A 7,214-nucleotide genomic window follows, 5' to 3' on the forward strand; every position below is an offset into this window, starting at 1 on the left:
ACGCTCTATCCCCGACTCTCGGTCGATCGATAGGCCAGGTCAGCGGTGTCTGTTTCGGCCGAAGCTCGGACTTTGGTCAAAATGTTCCGATACAAAATTTGAACCAAGATAGATACAGATATGATTCCTTCTTAAATATACGTTGATTATCGAACAGAATATGGTAAATATTTTGCGATGACCGAGGATTTCATGAATTTTTTTTTTTTTCGAAAAAATTTTCTGTTATCGGAATTTCCTCAAATTTCATTTGGTTGCCTACTAATGCATATTAAAAACGATAATCAACAATCAGAATCATTATTTATCATTTATTTCAATTTTTATAATGAAAAACGTTCACGTCCTTTCGCGCCTCTCGATCGTCGTTTACGTGATGCATCGGTCAGCCCTAGTTTACGTGGTGCATCGGTAAGATCGAGTTCACGTTCTGCATCGGTAAGATCCAGTTCACGTGGTGCATCGGTAAGATCGAGATTACGTGGTGCATCGGTAAGATCGAGTTTACGTGGTGCATCGGTAAGATCCAATTCACGTTCTGCATCGGTAAGATCCAGTTCACGTGGTGCATCGGTGAGATCGAGTTTACGTTCTGCATCGGTGTGATCTAGTTTACGTTGTGCATCGGTAAGATCGAGATTACGTGAAGCATCGGTATGATCGAGTTTACGTTCTGCATCGGTCTGGACTTAGAGATATATTTTCGACGTGAAAATGTTCCGATACAACTTTTGAACCAGGATAGTTAGAGAGATGATTTTTTCTGGGATGTACGTTGATTGGGGAATGGATTGTGGAAAATAACTTGCCATGACCGAGGTGTTCTCGAATTTTTTTTTTTTTTCGAAAAATATTTTCTGATTTTGGATTTTACTCAAATTTGATTTCGTTGCCTTCTAATGTGTTCTAAAAGAGTAAATCAGTAATCAGAATCGAAAAATATTTTTCGGATTTTTTTTTTTTTGAAAAAAAATTTTCTGATTTTGGAATTTCCTCAAATTTGATTTGGTTGCCTTCTAATGTGTTTTTAAAGCGTAAATCAGTAATCAGAATCAATATTCATTGTCGACTTTAATTTTTATAAGGAAAAATGTTCACGTCCTTAAACGCCTCCCCATCATTAGCCCGAGTCCAAGTCGATGTCAGTCCCGAGCGGACGGTGTCAGATACTACCTATCGCCCCGGTCTGGACTTGGCGAGGTATTTCGACGTGAAATGTTCCGATACAACTTTTGAACCAGGATAGTTAGAGAGATGATTTCTTCTATGTTGTACGTTGATTGTGGAATGGATTGTGGGAAATAACTTGCCATGACCCAGGTGTTCTTGAATTTTTTTTTTTTTCGAAAAAAATTTTCTGATCTTGAAATTTCCTCAAATCTGATTGCGTTGCCTTCTAATGTGTTCTAAAAGAGTAAATCAGTAATCAGAATCAATATTCATTGTCGACTTTAATTTTTATAAGGAAAAATGTTCACGTCCTTAAACGCCTCTCCATCGTTACCCCGACTCCAAGACGATGTTAGACCGGAGCGGACGGTGTCAGATGCGACCGATCTCCCCGGTCTGGACTTAGCGAGATATTCCGACGTGAAATGTTCCGATACAAAAATTTAACTGTGATAGTTAGAGAGATGGTTCCTTTTGTGATGTACGTTGATTGTGTAATAGAATATGGAAATAAACTTGAGATGACCGAGGTCTTCTGGGATTTTTTTTTTTTTTCGAAAAATATTTTTCGATTTCGGAAATCCCTCAAATTTCATTGAGATATGTCCTAATGTGTTCTTAAAGCTTAAATCAACAATCAGAATTAATATCCAAAAGTTATTTCATTTTTTATGAGGAAAAACGTTCACGTCCTTTCCGCTCCCAAAAAGTGAGATATCATAGAAAATATCGCAATATATGTTGTTTACGGCCATACCACGCTGAAATTGCCAGTTCTCGTCAGAACACTGAAGCCAAGCAGCGTCGGGCGCGGTTAGTACTTGGATGGGTGACCGCTTGGGAACACCGCGTGCTGTAAGCTTTTTTTTTACGTTCTGCATCGGTCTGCCGAGATAACGTGGTGCATCGGTATGATCGAGTTTACGTTCTGCATCGGTAAGATCGAGATTACGTGATGCATCGGTAAGATTGAGATTACGTGGTGCATCGGTAAGATCGAGATTACGTGGTGCATCGGTAAGATCGAGTTTACGTGGTGCATCGGTAAGATCCAATTCACGTTCTGCATCGGTAAGATCCAGTTCACGTGGTGCATCGGTGAGATTGAGATTACGTGGTGCATCGGTAAGATCGAGTTTACGTGGTGCATCGGTAAGATCCAATTCACGTTCTGCATCGGTAAGATCCAGTTCACGTGGTGCATCGGTAAGATTGAGATTACGTGGTGCATCGGTAAGATCGAGTTTACGTGGTGCATCGGTAAGATCCAATTCACGTTCTGCATCGGTAAGATCCAGTTCACGTGGTGCATCGGTAAGATTGAGATTACGTGGTGCATCGGTAAGATCGAGTTTACGTGGTGCATCGGTAAGATCCAATTCACGTTCTGCATCGGTAAGATCCAGTTCACGTGGTGCATCGGTAAGATGGAGATTACGTGGTGCATCGGTAAGATCGAGATTACGTGGTGCATCGGTAAGATCTACTTTACGTTCTGCATCGGTCTGCCCTTGTTTACGTGGTGCATCGGTAAGATCGAGATTACGTGAAGCATCGGTATGATCGAGTTTACGTTCTGCATCGGTCTGCCCGATATTACGTGGTGCATCGGTTCAGCCCTAGTTTACGTTGTGCATCGGTCTGGACTTAGAGATATATTTTCGACGTGAAAATGTTCCGATACAACTTTTGAACCAGGATAGTTAGAGAGATGATTTTTTCTGTGATGTACGTCGATTGGGGAATGGATTGTGGAAAATAACTTGCCATGACCGAGGTGTCCTCGAATTTTTTTTTTTTTCGAAAAAAATTTTCTGATTGTGGAATTTTCTCAAATTTGATTTGGTTGCCTCCTAATGTGTTCTAAAAGAGTAAATCAGTAATAGGAATCGAAAAATATTTTTCGGATTTTTTTTTTTTTCGAAAAAAATTTTCTGATCGTGGAATTTCCTCAAATTCGATTTGGTTGCCTTCTAATGTGTTTTTAAAGCGTAAATCAGTAATCAGAATCAATATTCATTGTCGACTTTAATTTTTATAAGGAAAAATGTTCACGTCCTTAAACGCCTCCCCATCATCAGCCCGAGTCCAAGTCGATGTCAGTCCCGAGCGGACGGTGTCAGATACTACCTATCGCCGAGGTCTGGACTTGGCGAGATATTACGACGTGAAATGTTCCGATACAACTTTTGAACCAGGATAGTTAGAGAGATGATTTCTTCTATGTTGTACGTTGATTGTGGAATGAAATACGGAAAATAACTCGCCATGACCGAGGTGATTACGATTTTTTTTTTTTTTTCGAAAAAAATTTTCTGATCGTGGAATTTTCTCAAATTTGATTTGGTTGCCTCCTTATATGTTCTAATAGCGATAATCAACAATCAGAATCAAAATCCATGATCGGGTTTGATTTTTATAAGGAAAAATGTTCACGTCCTTTTTTTCAACCCCGACTCATTGACGATGTTAGAACCGAGCCGGCGGTGTCAGATACGACCGATCGCCCCGGTCCCGATCGTCATTCACGTTGTGCATCGGTCTGCCCGAGATTACGTGGTGCATCGGTATGATCGAGTTTACGTGGTGCATCGGTAAGATCCAATTCACGTTCTGCATCGGTAAGATCCAGTTCACGTGGTGCATCGGTAAGATGGAGATTACGTGGTGCATCGGTAAGATCGAGATTACGGGGTGCATCGGTAAGATCTACTTTACGTTCTGCATCGGTCTGCCCTTGTTTACGTGGTGCATCGGTAAGATCGAGATTACGTGAAGCATCGGTATGATCGAGTTTACGTTCTGCATCGGTCTGCCCGATATTACGTGGTGCATCGGTTCAGCCCTAGTTTACGTTGTGCATCGGTCTGGACTTAGAGATATATTTTCGACGTGAAAATGTTCCGATACAACTTTTGAACCAGGATAGTTAGAGAGATGATTTTTTCTGTGATGTACGTCGATTGGGGAATGGATTGTGGAAAATAACTTGCCATGACCGAGGTGTCCTCGAATTTTTTTTTTTTTCGAAAAAAATTTTCTGATTGTGGAATTTTCTCAAATTTGATTTGGTTGCCTCCTAATGTGTTCTAAAAGAGTAAATCAGTAATAGGAATCGAAAAATATTTTTCGGATTTTTTTTTTTTTCGAAAAAAATTTTCTGATCGTGGAATTTCCTCAAATTCGATTTGGTTGCCTTCTAATGTGTTTTTAAAGCGTAAATCAGTAATCAGAATCAATATTCATTGTCGACTTTAATTTTTATAAGGAAAAATGTTCACGTCCTTAAACGCCTCCCCATCATCAGCCCGAGTCCAAGTCGATGTCAGTCCCGAGCGGACGGTGTCAGATACTACCTATCGCCGAGGTCTGGACTTGGCGAGATATTACGACGTGAAATGTTCCGATACAACTTTTGAACCAGGATAGTTAGAGAGATGATTTCTTCTATGTTGTACGTTGATTGTGGAATGAAATACGGAAAATAACTCGCCATGACCGAGGTGATTACGATTTTTTTTTTTTTTCGAAAAAAATTTTCTGATCGTGGAATTTTCTCAAATTTGATTTGGTTGCCTCCTTATATGTTCTAATAGCGATAATCAACAATCAGAATCAAAATCCATGATCGGGTTTGATTTTTATAAGGAAAAATGTTCACGTCCTTTTTTTCAACCCCGACTCATTGACGATGTTAGAACCGAGCCGGCGGTGTCAGATACGACCGATCGCCCCGGTCCCGATCGTCATTTACGTTGTGCATCGGTCTGCCCGAGATAACGTGGTGCATCGGTCTGGACTTAGAGATATATTTTCGACGTGAAAATGTTCCGATACAACTTTTGAACCAGGATAGTTAGAGAGATGATTTTTTCTGTGATGTACGTCGATTGGGGAATGGATTGTGGAAAATAACTTGCCATGACCGAGGTGTCCTCGAATTTTTTTTTTTTTTCGAAAAAAATTTTCTGATCGTGGAATTTTCTCAAATTTGATTTGGTTGCCTCCTAATGTGTTCTAATAGCGATAATCAACAATCAGAATCAAAATCCATGGTCGGGTTTGGTTTTTATAAGGAATAATGTTCACGTCCTTTTTCGCCTATGTTCTTTTTCGACGTGAAATGTTCCGATACAACTTTTGAACCAGGATAGTTAGAGAGATGATTTTTTCTGGGATGTATGTTGATTGACGTACGAAACTTGGAAAAAAATAGAAAAGACCGAGGTACTCTAGAAAAAAAAATTTATTGAAAATATTTTTTTGATTTCGGAATTAATTCGAAATTCATTCAGATGTCTTCTATCAATATCGCGAAAGAAAAATCAATAATCAGAATCGATATTCATCTAAGATTATTTCCTTCTGGATTGTGTTAACATTCGGTACGATCTTGTCTACGTGATGCATCGGTTTGTTTCTCGGCTCTTGTGAGCAAGTTGGACACTCGAGACGGCCTCCATCGATCGGATTAGGCGGGCTTTAATGTTAACGTGCTGCATCGGTGTGATCTTGTTTACGTCATGCATCGGTATAGCTTTAAATCGCGCCGTAAAGTCGTTCACGTCATGCATCGGTATCTTAAATCGCGCCGTAAAGTCGTTCACGTCATGCATCGGTATCTTAAATCGCGCCGTAAAGTCGTTCACGTCATGCATCGGTATCTTAAATCGAGCCGAAAAGTCGTTCACGTCATGCATCGGTATGGCTTTAAATCGCGCCCTAGGGTCGTTCACGTCATGCATCGGTGGCACAAAAAAAAGACGCCGATGCATGACGTGAGCCGACTTTTCGGCTCGATTTAAGATACCGATGCATGACGTGAACGACTTTACGGCGCGATTTAAGATACCGATGCATGACGTGAACCGACTTTTCGGCATGAAGTCAGCTAAAATTATCGTGTGCATCTTGGGTCGGTCCACGTACCGTAGATCAGAGAGGGACGACGTACATACATCGGATACATTTGTATCCAACAAGTTACGATCGTCGTCTGATCCAGCGGTAATCGGACCTACTCTCGTGAATTTATTTTGCCCCTTGAATAATTTTGTACCGATGCACGACGTGAAGTCGACTTTTCGGCATGGTTTAAGCTAAAATTATCGTGTGCATCTTGGGTAGGCCCACTTACTACAGATCTGAGACGGACGACGTACATACATCGGATACATTCGTATCCAACAAGTTACAATCGTCGTCTGATCCAGCGGTAATCGGACCTACTCTCGTGAATTTATTTTGCCCCTTGAATAACTTTGTACCGATGCACGACGTGAAGTCGACTTTCCGGCATGGTTTAAGCTAAAATTATCGTGTGCATCTTTCATTTTACTCATCACATAGTCTGATGCATTTGATGACATTTACCCTTGTGAGTTATTCGTATTTCTCTCTCATGTCCGATTTCGTCAAACATATCTACCTTTCTGATTGATTCATCGTGAATTGTTCGAATTTGACCTAAGATAAGCCTGCAAAACATGCATATTTCATTAGCTCGTTATGATATTTTCAGATGAAAACCGTTCAAGATTTTCGAATAGTAAGACACCATCCAGTCACAGCTCGAATACCACCGTCAGGTCGGCGGTCGATATATTGTGATGTGGTGCTTTTCGAAAGATTTTCAATTAGTGGTTATCTTCGGTACTTTGCGCCATATCAGAGAGAAAATCAGAGTTATTTTTGATAGAAAAACTCACGTCAAGCATCGGCAAAATTTCATACGAAAATCATAAAGTCCGATTCGATAGACGGACGAAGGCCAAAATGGCTCTCGTTACCGTCCCCAACCGCAAGAACGATAGACGTTCGAACGGTCGGTTCAAATCGGACTCGAACAGGACAGAAATATTTGGCAGATATGAAATGAGGCGCGGCCCTACTCGGACCTCCTTCTTCATACCGTACGGTTAGAAAAAAGGAGCGGAGGCCACCACCGTCACTCTATCTGCCAATTTGCATATTCCGTCGCAGTCGTCGTCGGTCGATGCCAAGGCAGCCCTCAACACTTACTCCCGTATCCTTTCGAATACGGG

General features: G+C 40.9%; 1 non-coding gene across 1 annotated transcript; it reads left to right on the plus strand.

The window, feature by feature from the left end:
• The first annotated feature begins 1,913 nt into the window (after window positions 1-1,913).
• Window positions 1,914-2,032, plus strand: LOC123688397. Its single transcript, XR_006749921.1, has one exon. It is a non-coding gene; the product is annotated as a 5S ribosomal RNA (ribosomal RNA).
• Window positions 2,033-7,214: the final 5,182 nt, after the last annotated feature.

The sequence above is a fragment of the Harmonia axyridis genome, chromosome X (assembly GCF_914767665.1).
Source record: "Harmonia axyridis chromosome X, icHarAxyr1.1, whole genome shotgun sequence".
In the NCBI taxonomy this organism is placed as follows: Eukaryota; Metazoa; Arthropoda; class Insecta; order Coleoptera; family Coccinellidae; genus Harmonia; species Harmonia axyridis.